A 20,013-nucleotide genomic window follows, 5' to 3' on the forward strand; every position below is an offset into this window, starting at 1 on the left:
GATGAGCACAGGAGGCAGGGATCATGAGGTCATTTCAGGGATGATTTTCTGTAGCTAGTAATCCTCACTAAGGGGCCTATTAAGATTGCGGTTTTTCCGCATCCTCCGGGACGGCGGAAGCCACCGCCGGCCCAGAGGATGCGTAAAAACCGCAGCGGACCCACCAAAGACCCACCGCCACATTAGGATGGCTGGTGGGTCCTGGTTTCTGTCCGCAGCTTTTCCGCCGCGGTTGGCTTACAACCGCGGCGGAAAAGCTCTAATATGGTGGCGGTGTCTCTCAGACACCGTCCACCATATTAGGCAGTGCTTGAAAAGATGCTTTTCCGCGGCGGATTTTCCGCCGTGGAAAAGCATGTTGAACTTCACTGCGGGGGCCCGTTGCGGGCCCCCTAGGTGAAGGGGGGGTAGGGGGTGCACATGGGGGGTACCTATGGTACCCCCCTGCATTTGTATGCAGAGATCGGCAGGCACCGCGCGGTGCCTGCCGCTTTCTGCATACAAATGCAATGTATGCATTTTTAACGTTGCGGCGGGTGCAGCTTGAAGCTGCACCCTCCGCAATGTTAAGGATAGAGGATGTGACCGCCACCCCGGCGGTCACATCCTAATCTTCACGGGGGGAACGCCACTGCCCATGCGGACGTTCCCCCCTACTCTATGGTGGCGGACGGACTCAGGTCCGTCCGCCATCATAATCGGCCCCTAAATGTGAGACTTCTAAACAACACAACAGCATCAAGCAAGAACAGAATTGATCAAAAACATTACTGCAAATGATTTGGGTGCTGTGGGCCCCAATGCACTCCACCTGCTGTACTAATGAAGGCTGTTTAGCGCTTTCCCCGCCATGTCTGAGCATCACTTCAATTTGGAAACTCGTCCAGTCTCTTTCTGAAAGAAAATGAGCTACTGAATGCTGCACCCATTTTTGGCGCTATGGCCATCCTCAGCCCTAATGTTAGCAAGGAAAAGGAGCCCCCATGCCCACTTTTTTATTGCAAAACGTTCCAAATTGTGATGCAGTGGGCCCCTGGCCAAAGTGTCACTGCACCTGTGTCTCTAATGATAGGTACTGCCTTGCTGTCTGTCTCCTCTGATGTTTGTTAACAAAATAGGCTCCCATCTCATATCATCCCTCTTTCTCCCATCCAGGGCCAGACTGGCTACCGGGCAGTTTGGAATACTGCTGAGCTGGGGGCTGATTTCGTTAATGGGGACCTGCGTGAGCTAAACGAAATTCGTTTTGCTTTCAGTATTTCGAAGCACACGCAGGTCTCCATGAACGAAATCAGCCCCCACTGCAGTAAAATCAGCCAGCTGCTCGGCAACATTCCAAACTGCACGGTAGCCAGTCCGGCCCTGCTCCCATCTCTCATTATTCCTCTCCCACCCATCTCTCAACATTCCTCTCCCTCTCATCTCTCTGATGCTCAAATCAAGGCATCGCCTCTGCTCCATTTTCCTCTCCCTTGTGCCAATGCTCCAAGGCTCAAAGAAAAACTGGCACAGCAAGTATGCCTTGGGCCTCTAATGCAACTGCAGCACCAATGATATTTACAGTTCTGCAAATCAGGCTATTTACTCTTCCCACTATTCAGGACCATTACTTCTAGGCCGGATGCCCAAAGCAGGCTTTATGCCCCTTTGTGTAAAAAACAACAAAAAGCGCATTTAGCCCCCCTCTTCCCTTGCTGCTTGGTCCCTGTTCCGTGAGCAACAAAGGTGACCTGGGGCATAATAATAGCAATGAAAATGCACCCCATGTTCTTTTAAACAGTAAGACTGCCATAATTCGAGTGCAGTGCCCACCCACAGTGGGTGGGGGTGGGGGGATCCTGTGCTGTGAAACAGATAATAGAGAACTAAAGAAGAAACATGTCTTCTCACCAAGGTGGCTGCTACCTAAAAGAAATGTAAATGTGTGCAATTGTTAATCACCAAATATAAAGTCTGATTTAGAGCTAGTATAACTTTTAATTAATGGAGCCACTCGGCTTTATGATGACAAATATTTATTCTTTTTGAGAGGCAATATATGTGCACTATTTTAACCCCTTCACTGCGGCGGCTATTGCGCCACAGTGTTAAGGGGGCGGGCGGCCCCGTGGCGGGCACATGCTGGTGACGGAACCGCTCCGTCACCAGCCGCGGTTGCGCTGTGCTCATGACGGAGCGGTTCCATCACGGCCCCGCCCGCTCAATGGAACGCTCAGCGCAGGCGCGGAATCCGCGCCGTGCAGGCGTGTCGAGCGGACCGTGACGGAACCGCTCCGTCATCAGCACAGCGCGACCACAGCTGATGACGGAGTGGTTCCGTCACCAGCAGGGGAGGGGTTAATGGACTCTTATAAACATATTTACACTAGATATAGTCTGAATGCTCATCACTAAAATATATATTGTTAAGGCACTGTTTTATCTTCAACAGTATTTTGCAGCAGCCTTTTTATGCAGAGTAATACCATTTTAAAATAATGACATTCACAGTGCTTTCTGTCACATACTCGGACCTCGTAGCTTTATAAACTATCCCTCACTGTACAAATCAGGGTTTCATTCTGTGACTCTCTGGTCATACACGAAGACATCTGCAGTGATGACATTAGCCAACTGAGGTCTCATAACTTAGAAAAGTGTGTGCTTGTTTTTTTATATGCAGTTAGCCGAAGGTAAAAAAAAAACAACAATAAAATACAAATATTTTTCTTCTTTTAAGCAATGTGTTTGACCTCGCCTTCAGGCTCACTGACCCTTCCCCATGCTACTCAGTAGTACCATCCTCACACTTTTTCATGGGCTTTAACTGCTGCATATAAATAAAGACCACCTAGAAATACGCCTTTCGCGCTTCCGGGCTATCTTCATTTACATGTATTTGCAGACCCATTTAAGCCCACTGGGAACACGTCCATGGCCCCCCAGGGGGGTACGCCCCACAGTTTGAGGACTTTTGGCTCGGACTAACTTAAATCTTTTCCTACTTGGTATGTGTGCTGTACAGTGTAGCACACATGTAATGTTGGAAAAAAGGAGAACTAAAAGCATTACTTCTAAATAGCGCCTTGTCAGGCTGGCCTGGGCATGAAAAGCAATAAGGAGGACCTAAGAGACAAACTGTCCTGAGACAAACTGTCCTGAGTGCGCCTCCCAAAACCGCTCACATGCCTGTGTTTTGCTTGCAGTCATCATCCCTACAAGGGCAGGCAACCTTGCTAGGGCCCACCAGAAATCACTCACTTCCTGTTCTGTACTGAACACGTACCTGGCGCCAAATCAGACAGAAAGTTTACTCGCTTCAGATCGTTTGTTTACTTTGGCCCACCAAAAGTCTGTGGTTTTATTATTCGGCATGAACAAAAGGGACATACAACCGAATCTTGATACTAAGGTGTCAGATGTAACCTTTGGAGATTTTAATAGAATTTCATGGGAAAGTTGAATAATTGACCAGCCGGGTCGGAATTACAACCCGTTGGAGTGATGACTGAATACTAAACAGAGAGAACCGAACAGCCCTGAAGAAGTCGAGAGGTATTCCCCATACGATGAAACGCGTGTCGGCTGGACGTTTGTTTGACTAAAAAGACAAAGAAAGGGCCTTAGGAGACATTACTCATCGTTGTTGTGTGCTCCAACTTTATGATGAACTTTCATTGACCACTATAGCATGTGCGTATGACAGGATATTATTCACTTGAAGGACCTCTTGGTTCTACAGATTTGGGGGTTTCAGGGGGTTTTTCCCTCACCTTTTGCACCGCGTGATTCATGGGGCAAGCATATAATACGCTAAGTTGACAGGTGCCAAATTTTCCTGTACAACTAACACCCCACAACATTAGTACCTAACCCTGCCAAGTGCCATGCATCAGGCATTAGACTAACGTATTTCAGTGTGGTTGTCCGCATCGCCGAACTGAAATGCAAAGTCACACATCACATCTCCTTCTCAGCTTTTAAGTCAGAGCTCTGCTAATGTACCATCCTGCCTGAAAGCTGGAGTTGCCACGTGCAGTGCGTGCTGCTCCCAGCAGACTTGGAAGCTGGCTCAGCTGCTAGCAGCTCCACCAGCTACTCTGCTACAAAGTAATAGGATTCACCCAACACTGCACAACATTACTGATACATTCACTGACGTCGGGAGTCAGTGCCCAATGGCTACTACTGAGACAGTGTCAGCCAGGACATGAGCTTGTCAGACACATTTTAATAGGTGGGTCGAGCCGCCCGCTGCGGAAGCGGGTGGCAGTTCATGAGATTGAAGTTTTGGCTGCTGACAATGGCAGCGCAGGTCACCTCTGCTCGCACCATGGCAGTAATAAATGATCCCATGACCGGATCCGACCCCACTGGTGCCTGGGAGAAGCATGGATCTTGTCGGCCACCAGAGTGGTTCCTCAGTGGCCCAGAGCACACCAGTCCACTGTGCAGTTGAGCCTCAGAATCCTGCCCGGTATTGCTGCGGGAGTCTGAGTTGATGTAGCCCCCAGGCCTTTACCGAGTTGCTGATCGCCTTGTAAAGAAGTAAGTGCCTGGAGTGAGGGATCTCCTAGTTGCTTCCTAATAAAAAAATTGCTTTTTTTAAGAGTTAGCGCATGACCATGGTCATCATTCATCTATGTTCTGAGCTGACTCTCCTTTGTTAGAGCTGAACTCTGCAGTCACACTGCAGTCTGCCTGCTCAGTGTAGTTTTCAGCGCTACTAGTAAATAATTTTGTGTTGAGGCGAGCCACTGCGGTGCAGGTCCAACCACTTTCAGCGCTGACCATCACTAACTCAGCAGAGCCTGTGACAGGCTGCAGCTGGTGTGATCTGGTGCCTCTGTGGGGCTGGGCAGGTGGCGGCACACCGACCAGGCAGAGCACTGAACTTAGTAATGATTTTTATTAGGGTTGAGATAAACTAGTCTTTTTGAATTAATACCGCTTGGCTGTGACTGGTGTGTGCCTCAGCATCACTCTCCTAAGGCTTGCTTATTGCCCAGTACTCTCTGCTGTGACTTTCAAGTCTGTGAGTCAGCTGTTGACTCTTAGTATAATTAATGTATCATATTAGGCAGCTGAAAAGAGATCCGTGTTGGAGCCTCTCACATTCTGTTTCATACAAACTCGGCCCGGGTCCCACGTAGGACAGAGAGCAGATTGTCAGTGAGGAGTCAGGGGTTCCAGTCAGCATGGATTTGGCTAAGGCACTGCCTCTAAAAAACCTGTTTAATATCAAGGTTGCACATTTGTTTAACAGTATAATCAGGTTACAAGGACACTAGATTAGTACCCTTCCATTTATGGTGATGTGCAGCAGTTTTAAGATCTTCTCAGAGTTTCTCGTTGGTCAAACTGGTGTAATTTTTGATCTTTTTATGTTTCCCTCATCTTCATTGCTTGATTTTGCATGCGAGAAAGTGTCATTAGTAATCGTTAAATGTCACTCATAAAAATACAGAGGAATTTTAAAACTGTCACACATAAGCAATCTGAAACCATGGCAGGTATGATTAGGGTTAATTTCATGATCTTTTCTCCCTGGTGGATTTAAGAGGAATCAAGCACCTCTATTATTGGGAGAACCATTTCCCATTTCAAAGTCTACTCCCACTAACAAAATATAAGTGTTGGTTTAATTGGGGAATCCTCATCCCAGGGTTTGCTCTTCGCATCAATATTTAGTCAGCAGTGGCAAATTCTATTATTTCTATTATAGGGCATGGGGCCCGTTCCTCCAATTTCCAGCATGTCTAGTTGCATTGCCTCAGTCTCAAAAGCAATGCCAAAAGTACCTGGTTGCCTGTCCCTGTACTCAGCATAATCATGAATTCAGGTTCTGAAATGCAACCCGCAGCGCTTGTCGGGTCTCACCTTCTCACAGCCCATAGATGTCCACGGAGAGGGACAGCAGCAAAAATGAAACTGGTGCTGAAGTAATTTGCTGTCACAGAGCATTGGGCATTGGACAGCAAAGGCGTCACATTTTTTGCTTGAGTTAAAGCTCCCTTTTCAGCAGTCCGTCGTCAGTGTTTACTTGAAGACATGGCTTGGCAGTTTTTGCTGGACTGTTCCCATGAGGCACAGGGTCAAGACTGATTTGATTATACAGCTGTGTCTGAACTGGGATGGCGAAGTGAGCTAAAGAACGATGATGGATTTAACCCAGATCTGTGACTGGGGGTGAGTGTCTGAAAAGTTTTGGTGTTCCGTCCATCATCTCCTTGTGTTTGCTATGTTCGCCCTAAGTTGGCAGGGTATGCCCAGATGTGGGTCACTTGCTCATTTTGCCACTGGATTCAAACTAGCTTGGCTGATGAGTGCTGTTAGCCCAAAACTGGTCCCAGGATGCTTGTTTCCAGTCCAGGGAAGATATGGCTTGATAGTTCGGGCTGGACTGTTCTCGTGAGGCACAGGGTCAAGACTGATTTGCATATAGCTGTGTCTGAACTGGGGTGGCAAAGTGAGCTAAACAACGATGATGGATTCAACCCAGATCTGTGACTGGTGGTGAGTGTCTGAAAAGTTTTGGTGCTCCGTCCATCGTCTCCTTGTGTTTTCTTTTTACTTGAAGACACCACCAGCCCAGGAAGTTCTTCTGCCTATGCATTGACGTACCTGATACAGAACTGCCAAATTAATTAAACATTTCACTGTGTGAGGAGGGGGTGTTGCCATAAAAGGGGTGGGGTCTTGTGCCAAGAACTGCTTCTATAAGAGGCACTTCTCTCCCCTCCACCCTTGATTGCTTCCACTCCAAAAACAAAACGCAATAAAAAAGAAACAAGGCTGGCTGAGGCTGCTACCGCCAATGTCCTCCACTATCCGGAGGCATTTTACCAATGCACAGTTCAGTCTTATGTCCGTAGAATTAAAACATGCTACACCTGCCTCTCTACATGATCTTATCCCTCATGTTAAAGTTGTTACATAAGAGTTTCCGGCGGTCCTCCAAGGTGACTATGCGGAGGCACAACACGTAAATAATATCCTCTAGTACTTGATCGCATAGCCTGCAAATGCCTTGGCCTTCTTTTCTTCTCCAAGGAGCGTAATGTTTTAAAGCTGGCAGTATTCCCAATCTGTATTTTAAAAATTGTTCCTCTATATGTTACTGTACGATATCATTAGATATCCTGGAGGGGATACCCTTGTGTAGCTGCTGAGTGTCAGCCACCCTTGGCTTCGCCTTGCCAGAGATTGTTTGTCTTTCAGAAGAGAAAGGGCTTTTGTGTTTAATTTCATTATTCTTTTTAGCTCACTGCGGCTCAGGTGGAGGGCCCGAACAGATGAGAGACTGAGGGTAGTGAGGGACCGATGTAAGATGGCTTTCATGGGTTAACGATCCCTCCCCTGAATTTCCAGCCAGAGGTGGTGGCCTACAGAATCCACTTTACTAAGCCGAGCTCCAGCCTAATTTAATTTGTGCAGGGGACCCGCACGCGGGCAGGTGAAAAATGTACTTGAAGATTTTGGATGCTGTTTTTACAACTCAGTGCTGTGCAGGCCCCTGAGAACCTTGTGCCCATAAGCCAGCGCAGGGAGGACTTTAGCTTGCACCACTTGCAGGAATGGAAAAAAGTGAAGAACCCTTCATCCTTCTGTGCAGTGAACCTAAACCAACTGCCATTGCTTTGCCTTTGCTTTTAATTTCTTCAATTCGGGCTGCAAATCTTCCATTGGGATTGAATAACACTCCAGGGACTTGTACGTGTTTGCTGATTTCAACTTTTCATCTCCCAGAACCCAATTCTCGGCTGTTTAGTCTTTTTCCTTCATCCTTCTGTGCAGTGAACCTAAATCAACTGCCATTGCTTTGCCTTTGCTTTTTTTATTTTGTATATTTGTTTATTGGAAGTTGCCTATAAAAGCATGCAAACATTTCCGCAACAAGGCGTCACATGGACAAAAAATTGTACTTGCAAGCAAACAACTATTTGAGGTGTACAAGGATTCGAATTTTCTGTTACAAAGAACATACAACAAGTGGGACATCGTCAGTACAATTTAGAAAACGGACAGGTATGTCCAATATGTATAAGCAATAATACGGTAAATTTCCTCAAAACACAAGATATAATATTATCAATGCAATTGTAGGGTAGACATATCCACATATACATACATGTAGGAACGTAGTTAAGTATTTAGCATATAGCAGTAGGGCGCATTAGGCATAAACTTGTGCAAATAAACAAGGCCTTACATCTATTATCATCTCAAAGAAGATGGAGGCTTCCCCGGGGAGGGCAACGTTAAAACACATTCAAGAAAACATAAAAATTACACGACAAAGGGTGGGGAGCAAAACAGGGAGAAAAACAAAAAATTCCTCATTTGCGAGAGTACAGGCAAGGACAAAATGGAGTTACATTTCGTAAATAAAAAGGCAATGAACGTGCAGAAGTGCGAAAGTGACATGAACAGAATTAATGGGAAGCGCAAGTAGAGACGTTAAAATATTATCGTGGAACGTAAATGGCCTGAGGACAAAGAGTAGGAGGAATAAAATCATGGAATACATTAGAACTGCAGAAAGTGAAATTATAATACTGCAAGAGACTCATCTCTTAAAAGAAGAATGGGACCAAATAATCAAGAACTTATGGTGGGTAGATTCCCATGTATGCACCACACAACAATGCAATATCAAGGGAATAGCGATAATCTTTAAAAAGTCACTAAAAGCAGCTGTAATATCTGCAGAAGTAGATAGTAAAGGCAGATGGGCTACAGACAGCGTAAAAATTGGTAACACTCCCCTTACTATTGCAGGTTATTATGGGCCCAACCTTGACGACGCTGACCCCCTGCAAAAACTGTACTCGCAGTTACTATTAGCCACCTCTCCCATAATACTGGGAGGTGACTTTAACCTAGTGATGGATTTAAGACTAGATAGATCACCACCTGGAAGACAGGCTAACTTGAAAAAAATGAGAGAGTGGATTGGGATCTACAAAAGAGACCTTGATCTAGTCGACATCTGGAGAAAAAAAGGAGAAAATAGGCACCCTTTCACCCTGCATAATAAAAAGCTGGGGCATAAGTCAAGGATCGATTACTTTTTGGTCAGCAGTGAATTGACAGGGAATGTGAAAAAAGTATCTCACCTACCAGCTCATTTGTCTGACCACTCGGCTGTGCAACTACTACTACAGGTTACAGCAAAAGAAATGGAAAGAAGATTCACAGTAGAGAGGGCCTTGCTACAAGATGAACAGATAATAAGGGAACTGGAAATTGAAACAAAAAACTTCTTTGAACTATACGCCATAGGTACCACAAAACAAATAACATGGGATGCTTTTAAAGCTGTTCTAAGGGGTAAACTGTTGAGTCTAGGGGCTCGTTAAAATAAGCTATTAAAGCAAGAGATCTCAGATCTGGAAAATAATATTCATTCCTTAGACATCGCTATTTCTATGGAACGAGAAGAAGTCAGGAAACAAAAACTTCTTCAACAAAATCAGCATCAGAAAGATGAGATGGAAAGCGTCTTAGAAGAAAGACTGAGAAAGAAATGGGACTCTAGCAAATTGGCAAAGCATGAATATGGCGAGGGCTGTGGAAAGTGGTTGGCATGGAAACTTAAAACCGATTTAGCCAGAAACAAAGTGAGAAGTATAATTCAGGATGATCAAACAGGGCAAAGTTCTGATGAAAATATCATCAGGCAAGAATTCTGGAAATTCTACAAAGAACTCTATACGGAAGATACAAACCCGCAAGACAAGTTGATTAATTCATACTTGGAAGATGTTCCGCTACTAAAACTTACGGAGGAAGAAAGGGAAGATCTGAACAAAGAAGTCCTAGAAGGTGAAGTGGCTGATGCCATCAAGAGTTTGAAAAAAGGAAAGTCAGCGGGGCCTGATGCTTTACCGAACGAACTTTACCTGGCATTAAGAGATACTCTACTTCCACACATTACCGAATTAACCAATATAATTCTTAAGCAACATGAAGCCATACCAGAATCTTGTAACAACGCCATAATCACAATCATCCTAAAACCGGGAAAGGACCCTGCCAGATGCGAGTCATACCGCCCGATTTCACTGCTGAACGCAGATTACAAAATTTTTACCAAAATCATGGCAGCACGGCTAGGGAAAGTACTGCCGAAACTGCTGCATCAGGATCAAAAAGGGTTCATCAAAGGGAGGCAATTGCATGAAGTTACACAAGAACTTCTAACTGCAATAGACATTGCAACGCACGAGAAAACTCCTCTCACTATACTCACTGTTGATGCCGCAAAGGCTTTCGATAGGGTCAATTGGGCCTTCCTAGAGAAAGTAATTGCCAAAAACAACATTGGACTAACCTTTATACATATGATAAAGCAAATATACAAGGCTCCAAGATCCAAGATTCTAATAAATGGAAGCCTTACGGAAAATATAAAGATAAGTAGAGGAACGAGGCAGGGTTGTCCCCTTTCACCTTTGCTCTTCAATATGTATATTGAACCGCTAGCGAATAAGTTAAGAAACAGTAAAGAAATTACTCCATTCAAACATCATACATGGGAGAAGAAAATCGCATTATATGCGGATGACTTAATGATTTTTACGGACGACTACCTGAGAGCCAAGGATACAATCGAAGAAACAATAGGAGCATTTGGGAAAGTCTAAGGGTACCTGGTAAATCAAACGAAAACAGAGATCATGACATGGAATACTCGCTTTAAAAGTCACAATATAAAGAACGAAATTAGATACCTAGGAATCCTAGTGAATCATGATATAGGAAAGATTCCGCAACGCAACCTGACCAAGGTAGCCGGAGACGTAAGGAAACTTCTCAAGGCATAGGCCTCCTTACCATTAAGTCTGATTGGGAGATCAAACATAGTCAAGATGACCATCATACCAAAGTTCACATTCTTATTTAATGCAATACCTTTAGAGTTTGGGAAAATGGCACTAACTCAGGCACAGAGAGACATCACAAGTTTCATATGGGCTGCGAAAAGCACGAGGATTGCCTGGAAGAAAATAAGGAGGGGTAAGAAAGATGGAGGTCTGGCTAGCCCGGATTTGGTGGAGTACTACAGAGCCTTTCAATTTAAGAACATCAGAGTGCTGCTAAAGAGTCACGAAAACTACCCGAGTTACTTACAAGCGATCACAGAATCAGATGACCATGTCTTGTTTAAGTTCGGACATCCCAAGTACTTCAAAAAAATAAAACTAAAGATCCTAAGGGATGCCGCAAAGATGTGGGCACAAATCAGAGGAATCCTGAAAATTTCGTACTATAGCAAATTGGCTCCTATCTGGAATTCGCCAGGAACCCCTGAATGCTTTAAAGACACACTAGCACTCCCTCTAAAAAGAGCCAATGTAAAGTATTGGGGGCAAATACTAAACGGATCTAACCTGAAAGCATGGTCAGAGCTTCAAGAGTTGACAAACAACACACTATCTAAATTTAAATATTATCAAATCTTAAGTTGGTCTAAGACATTACCCACTAACAACAACGAAAATGAAAAATTGGAAAAAGAAATGGTTAAAACAACACCAGTACCAAAAGAAGTGGCTAAATGGTATTGGGCTCTGATTAAGGCCAATGATATAAACCTCAACATAGAAGTACAAACCTGGGGGAAAGAACTACTAATAGCGGACCTAGACCTAATCTGGGAAAAATCCGTGGGGAAATGCTGGTCCACTCTGAAATCTGCGGCTTTGAAAAGGAACCATCTGTACACCATTCACCGGGCTTACTGGACACCAAGAAAGCTTTCCAAGTTTAAGAACGCAGGAATAAAGAAATGCCCAAAATGTGGAGAAGAAAAAGCAGACGACATCCACATGTTCAAAAACTGTCCCCAATTGAGAGGATTCTGGGACGAAGTTGGTAAGACCCTGAGCATTATCCTGACCAAGCAACTAACTGTAAGTACCACTCTTACCCTTTTTGGGATTGAAGATACAGCAAATGAAGGGGGGCTTACAAAAGGGCAAGAAAATCTTCTTTTTGTATTGATAGTACTTGCAAGGAGGGAAATTTGCATTAAATGGATAGGGTCTTCCAGCCCAACCCATGCAGACTGGTTGAACTCGGCCATAAGAATTAATAAACTTGATAGGAAGGGAAACACATGTAAGAGATTTAACTTCTGGGAAAGCTTCGAAAATTTCTTAAACCCCAAGTAAGATCAAAACACAAGTCCTATGATTAACACGATACATCCTCTGGTGGACAAGTATGGTACTTGTTGAGTAGTCAATGTGACTAGCTCCCCTCGCTCCAAAATCAGAGGTAATGGTATGTAACGGGCAAAGGAAACTCCTCTAAAGATCATCAGGAGGATGACAAAACTCCCCAGACAAGAGAGATCGAGGGGCAGTGTCGGAAAGAAACCAGAGGCAGATACCTGATACTCCGCATTCATACAGTTATCGCAATATGAGGATAAAAAAAAAAAATAATAAAAAAATATATATATATATGTATAAGCAATAATACGGTACATTTCCTCAAAACACAAGATATAATATTATCAATGCAATTGAAGGGTAGACATATCCACATATACATACATGTAGGAACGTAGTTAAGTATTTAGCATATAGCAGTAGGGCGCATTAGGCATAAACTTGTGCAAATAAACAAGGCCTTACATCTATTATCATCTCTGTGAGTAGATCATGGAATACTGCATATGCTCATTCCTAAGGCGTGGGGACAGGACCTCAGATAATATCAGGATTTATTGCACAAGAGCATTGTTCGTAAGTGCTGGGGAGCGTGGTTTGTCCCGACTCCATTGCAGGAATGGTTCCCAGATATCCCTAGGGCGGGAGGCAGTCGGCATGAGTTCCCAGTAGGTGCCCAGTTGGGTATGGCCATATGTGACATCAGATAACCAGTCTGTAAATTTGGGTAAGGTTTTGCGTTCCCACTTCATGGCCACCTGTCGTTTAGCATATAACAGTGGTAAAGCATGCAATTTACGCTTCTTGGGGTCAGTGTGAACTACCCAACCGAGTATACCCAGGAGCGGGGACGGAGCATCCACTCTATGAAGTATTTGGTTAATGGCATCAAATATAGCAGACCAGTAACTCCCAAGAGATGGGCAGGTCCATGCTACCGGTAAGAAAGTAGCCCCCACCGCGCCACATTTCCAGCATCTATCATCTTCTCAAAGTCCCATTCTGTGAAGAGCAACCGGGGTACGGTAGAATCTGTGTATGAATTTAAAGTGTATTAGGCGAAGTTTATAATTAGGGGAGAGCTCCGTTAGTTGACTGCACCAGAAGGACCACTGGTCCTCAGTGAGCGGAGTGTCCAGCTCCGCATTCCACAGATGTATAGAGTTAAGCACTATAATAGGACTTTGTTCTTGCATGGAGTTTTATAGGCGAGATACCAATTTTTTCGGGGATGCCCTCGCTAGAACGTTTTGGAGTGTGTGTAATCGCGGAGGCTCTTCCGGAAACTGGTCACAGAGTGCTCTACAAGATGATTTGAGTTTATGATATGAGAACATGTCAGTGAAAGACGCCTCCACCTCGTCACCTGTGGTTTGTAGATCTCGAAATTTACCATCTGGGTACAGATCCGCAAATGTTCGCAATGACGTACCCATCAAGGACACTTCCCCACTGTTGGCTTCTAGACAAGGAAGCATAGGGTTCTGTTTGAGAGGGATAGCCGGAGCATAAAGGATGTGAAGACCAGCCTGTTTTTGCAGTTCGCGCCAGGTCCAGCGGAGCATGTTTGCTGTGTCCACATCCCTAAGTGGTCTCGGAGTAATTTGATAAAGTGCAACCCCAAGGGGTAGCGGGGCCACCTCATCGAGCTCCACCGCCACTTGTGGCTGATAGGGCGTAGGGTAGGCCCAAAAGTGAAGCAATTGGGCCTGCGCACATAGCGCATACAGGTGCATGTCAAGGGCTCCTAGTCCCCCCTGTCTAAGCGGAAGGGTAAGCCACGCCCAGGATAGTCTAGCCTGTACCCCTGCCCAGACCAGTGAAGGCAAATGAGAGCGTAAACAGGCAAAGAAATGTTTTGTTAGCGGGATCGGTACATTCACAAATAGGTACAGGAACTTCGGTAGGACTACCATTTTTGCAAGGGCAATACGGCCAGCTATGGAGAGGGGTAGTTTCGCCCATATCGCCACCTTACTCTCCAACCAGGCTCCCGCCCTCCCGAAATTTAAGGTCCATAGAGCTTGCAAGTCACGGCTTATCCAGATACCCAAGTATTTTACCTCATCCGCCTCCCAGCGTAAAGGAAATTCAGATTGCACCTCTAGAGTGTTATCAGTTGGGGGAACATGACCGATTTGGTCCAGTTAATAGTAACTCCAGAAAGACCCCTGAACCTCACAAATTCACGCAGCAGTGGGTCCAGATTTTCTTTTGGTTTCAGAACATATAGGGTGACATCATCAGCGTATAAGGAGATCAGTAAGCTGCGGGTGCTGAAGCTTATACCTCTCGCTGTGTGGTGTTGCCTAATCCTGCCCGCCAATGGCTCCATGGCAATCGCGAATAGCAGCGGGGATAAGGGGCATCCCTGCCTGGTGCCCCGAGATATTTCAAAGGGATCTGATATTAGGCCATTAACTCTTACCCTTGCTTTTGGCGCGGTATAGAGTAATCGTATTAATCCTATAAATAGCGGGCTAAATCCCATACGCTGTAAGATGGTAAACATATATGGCCACTCGAGGGAATCAAATGCTTTTGTGGCATCTAAAAAACCAACGCAGCCTGCACATCAGGGTGCAGGTAGTGCAGAACAGAGAATATAGTTCTTAGGTTGTGTGAGGTGGCACGACCTGGAATGAACCCTGACTGATCCGGTAGGGCCACCATTGGGAGCAGTGGTTGTAGGCGGTCCGCGATTATTTCGGCAAAAATGTTCACGTCCACATTGATGAGGGACAGAGGCCTATAAGAATCCAGCGATTCGCTGTCTTTGTCTGGTTTTAGAAGTGTAACAATTAAGGCCTCCCTCATCGATTCTGGCAAAATTCCTACCTCCTGAGCTTCCGCAAACACAGCATGCAGTTTTGGCGCAAGCTCTTCCACATATGTCTTGTAGAAAGCCGTAGTTAGGCCATCAGGACCTGGTGCCTTATTCAACGGTAGCCCTTTGATGACCTTCGCTATATCCTGGGCTGTAACAGGGATGTCCATGTATTTGCGATGTGCATCGTTGAACCACACAAGGGCAATGGAATCTAAATATTGTGTGACGGAGTCATGTGTCGACGTATGTGTAGATTTGTACAAGTTTGAGTACAAATATCATCCTTTTGACCGAAACTTGGCTACAAGACCATGATACCGCCATTATAAACTTGGCCTTCCCCTCCACCTATACGGTGTTTACACTGAACCGTACAACTAGGGGAGGTGGTATAGCCATGGCGATTAAATCTTGCTTCTCGGCTGAGTGGAAGGCTCAGAATCTCCCTATGTGTGAAAGCGCCTCTTTTAAGGTAAAGATAAACCACCACTTTACCTTTAGCGGCATGCTTATCTACCATCCACCTGGGAACGACACCATCTTCAAATCCGCACTTGTAGATGTGGTTAGCTCGCTAGATTCTAGTTGTGCTAATTTTAACATTGTAGGGGACTTAAATATACACTTCGATCTGATGTCATCTCTCCCTATCAGCTCTCTGTTAGCGGATCTTGAAGCGATGCAATTTAACCAACTAGTCACCTCCCCCACCCACATAGGAGGACATATACTAGACCCCTTCTTTACAACCTTAGCCCGGGCTAGAACATCTGTCCCGTTGGCGGTGGGCTGGACGGACCACATGTTGGTTAAAGTGGCATGCCCCTTAGATAATCCACAATTGAAACCCGTGGATAAACAGATCCTCAAGCGTAACTGGCGTAAACTCAAGCTGGAGGAGTTTGTTAGGATATTGGAGGCACAGCCCTTAGGCAAACTGCAGAATGTGGAACAGGGATATGAACAGTTTTGCAACTGGGTTCTTAAGGCCCTCGACTCTCTTATACCCCTGCGCTGGTCTAAATGTCACGCTAAGACCCGCAGCCCTTGGTACAATGAGAATCTTGCCGAGCTTAAAAGAACTTGCCGGCAAGCTGAGAGGGCCTGGAGGAAGTCCTTTGATCCCGTGTTAAAATCGCTGTACTTTGCCCAGCTCAAGAACTACCATAGAGCCATCTGTCAAACTCGGGCTGCCTATTATGCAACTGAGTTCTCCAATAGTCCTAATCCTTCCAAACTTATCTTCAAGGTACTTAAAGATCTGATGGGGAAACGGGCTACCTCGATAGAAATCTGCACGGACTCACACTGTGAGAGTCTGGCATCCTTCTTCGTGGAGAAGGTGCAGGTAATCTACCGAGGTTTTACATCTTCCGTTCCCGAGGAGGCTCCTAGTGCTGTGAAGACTTTGGTTGTGGAAACTCTGTCCTCCTTGCCGGCTATGTCTATTGAGGTATTTGATACTCTGAGCCTCAAAGTTAAATCGGGCTCTCCCTTAGACCCGCTGAAGCCGGAGCTTTTTACGCTGCTCCCGCCTATGTGTCGTGAGCCCATCCTGGATCTTATCAATCTTTCCCTCACTGAGGGCGTGGTTCCTCCCTCCTGGAAGCAAGCTGTGGTCAGCCCTATTTTGAAGAAACCCAATCTTGACCCCTTGCTCCCGGAAAATTACCGGCCCATCTCCCTCCTGCCTTGGACCGCTAAGGTCACTGAGGCACACGTGAACACCATCCTGTCCACCCATCTCTCTCGTAATAACATTCTTGACGAGAGTCAAAATGGGTTCCGCTCTCAACACAGCACTGAAACAGCTCTGCTCTTTATGACCGAGCATTTGCGGTCAGTGCTGGATGCGGGGCAGACTGCGGCGCTCCTATTGTTAGATCTGAGCGCCGCATTCGACACGGTGTCTCATGACATTTTGTTGTGGCGTCTGGAGGAAGTGGGTATTGGTGGGAAAGCTCTTGAGTGGTTCCGCTCCTTCCTTTCGGACCGTTTTTTTAAAGTAGCCATTCCACCAGGCCAGTCTGTCGTGTATTTCTATAGGTTCTGAATCAGTCCCCCTATTCCTGACCCTATTCTGGTTAAACTAACTATCAAGTTAACTAACAGTCAGCCCATGAGGCAAGAAATCCCCCATGATGCAGATACTGTTATCTGACGCAGTCACACTACGGCACAGGAACGTGTTATCTGATTAGGTCATAACGCTTGAGATCTAATTAGACAAGCGACATTCCTCCAGCCCCTGATAAGGCATACGACGTTCTCATAACAAATCAAACCTATGACAACCTGGATAATCCGTGCGGCCATTGTTTTGATTTCACAGAGAACTTTTGCAAAAGAATGTGCTAACGAGCAAGTCGTATGACATCTTTATTGACGTACCTATGTCCATCCTTACGTCAATCTCGGCACCTTTAAGGTATAAATATTGCCGACCTTGCCCTATGCAAACACACGCGTGGTGACAAGACGGAGCAGCCATACTTGCCGAAGCCGAGAGCAGAAGCAGACCCCGCTGGCAGCAGCCCCGCCTTCCTGACGCGCTGAGAGACGCGCTGCTATCTCAAGCCGAGAGACCCAGCACCGGCGCTTCCGGGTAGCCCTCGCAGGCAGCCTGGAATATCGAGAGCAGAGAAAGAGATACCATTCCTCATTCATCCTAACTTCCAGGTACAGAACTGAATAACCCCTCACAGAGAATTCTTTAGTTATTCACTTGGCAAAAACAAACTTAACTTAAACTGTAACTTTCTATTCCCGCCCACGCATTAGACTTAGGTCAGGTACACGGGGAAGGCGTATTTAGAAACACCAGTTGAGTACGTTTAGTCAAATGTATATGTGTATGTAAATATATTTTAATCATTTTAAACATCATATGGCTCAGAAACCATATCAATGTTTTTACAGTATTATTTTATACTATTGCTTTTAATGTATGCACTTTACTTAACTATAAGTATTGCAATAATATCGATCCATTTCTCTTGTACGAGAAAAGAGACTGATCAATAAATAACATCTTTTATTGAACACGCCCGTCTCTTCCTTTTCTCTACATTCTGATGAGACTAAGAATGCACGTACTGACTGAGTAAAATAATTGCCTTGTGCTCACACGACTCTCGAGATTGACTCTTGATTAGGGGAGAGCAAAGTTGTCATGTTCTATGGTTGTCAGAAACTAAATCCCTTCTTGTCTAATCAGGGGAGTTAATTCCTTCCTTGAACATTCGAGAAAGTTTCTAGCGAACTCTTAGCTGGCAAACCCAAAAATTAAGTCTAGTATCGACAGTAGTAGACCTAGTTAACGTCTGGCCTAGGCCTTTACTGCTGTAGGTACTATTCCAATGCGCAGAGCCTATTGGGAAAATAGGAGCTACACTACATGGCGCCCAACGCGTTTGGAAAGGGCGATAAAACTAACGTAAGACATTTAGAGTAACTCAGTCGTGCTTTCTCACTCAGACCCCTTTTCCCAAATACTCCAAAGACGTCTGGAGTGGGTGAAAGGTTATATCCTCCAAAACCTCGCAGGAGGGAACTCCTATGTATGGTTCTTGGTCAAGTCAACGTTGAAGGATAAAAACAGTTCCAAAATATTGTGCATCTAATCTCTGTTTCCATAAAGAAACCTGATCTGCAAACAAACATAATACCATCCTGTCTGTAAAATGGCAGAGAGTGATGAAGAAAGAGAGGCAGTTAGATTAGCAGCTGAAATAGCAGCAGCAGATACTGCACTAAAGGATGCAGACGCGGATATAATACTCATTCCGGTCAGCAAAAGGAGATCTATAACCTTAAAACTTATAGAAAATGGACTGACACCTAGAGGTGGCACAGTCATATTCGTAATTGAGGCACACGAATATCGGCAGACAGAGGTATACTATACATGGATACATTTTCCAGCAGCAAATGCTGTAACAAAGTACTTCCACTATTACAAAATAGAGGTACCACCTGACATTTACACTCCTTTCGAGGAGGTGGAAGTACCACTCAAATTCCAAGAGCATTTGCTCTTATTTGATGGCGCCCTAATACATAACAATCACATTACAAGGCTCGGTCCTTTAGGTAGACCAGGAGCAACGTGGCCGGTCTTAGCCGGATACACACCACATCCAGACATCGAAAGAATGCCTGCAGCAGAGCTATTAATACAGCTAAAACAACTACTAAAAATTCATAGACAATTAGTTCAGTATGTAATGCGGACTTCAACAATTCAGCCAGCGATTAAACTTCCACAGCTGACCCCTCACCAGGGGAACACAAATAAAATTACACCACAAAACATCCAATCCTGCCTAGGTAAAGTTCCAGTTAAACGGGAACAGATACCATTCTGGTTGGCACAGAAAATTACCCAAATAGAGGCGGTGTTTCCTGACACCAGCCCGCTGGAAAAACACAGGATTCTGACTATATGTCTCCCAATGGGAATCGCACCACACATTGAGGACTGTGACACTTGGGGTACAGTCTTTGCTTCCATCTACACAAAAACGCACGGTGTCCCATCCATTTCGGTGATACCAGATGTGCTAAAACAAATTCAAGATGAATACGGTCCAGAACCTGCTTTAACTCTTGGTATGAAATTACTGAAAGACTTCAAGCAGGTCTCGGCTATATTACTAGCCAACATAAAAGGTGAAGCAGCAAACGTGGCGATCCGCCAGAGGTTAAAAGAGACAGATATAGCAGACCAACCAGCTGAAATTGCCAGAATCATAGAAAAATCCTATGAAGAACTAGGCAGAGATAGTCTAGGTGGAATACCAGTAAAACCGCAACTGACTACAAGTCCAGAAAAAATATTTTTTAATAATAATAATTCACCAAAAAAGAACTGGGATGGAAACAAACAATCCAATCCTAAAGAAAAGAAATTCCAGCCCAGAGGAAGGTCTCCTAGGCGAAGAGAGAAATCTCCAAACCAAAGACAGAGGTCACCACAGAGTGACCCCTCTGGGAATAGATATAACCTTAGAAATAGGGATA

General features: G+C 45.1%; 1 protein-coding gene across 1 annotated transcript in view; it reads right to left on the reverse strand.

Moving 5' to 3' along the window:
• The window catches only part of LOC144823384 (interleukin-18-like), a 311,324-nt gene that overhangs the window by 112,846 nt on the left and 178,465 nt on the right, over positions 1-20,013 (reverse strand). The gene's annotated exons all lie outside the window — the stretch shown is intronic.

This window comes from Lissotriton helveticus, chromosome 3_1 (assembly GCF_964261635.1).
Source record: "Lissotriton helveticus chromosome 3_1, aLisHel1.1, whole genome shotgun sequence".
NCBI lineage: Eukaryota > Metazoa > Chordata > Amphibia > Caudata > Salamandridae > Lissotriton > Lissotriton helveticus.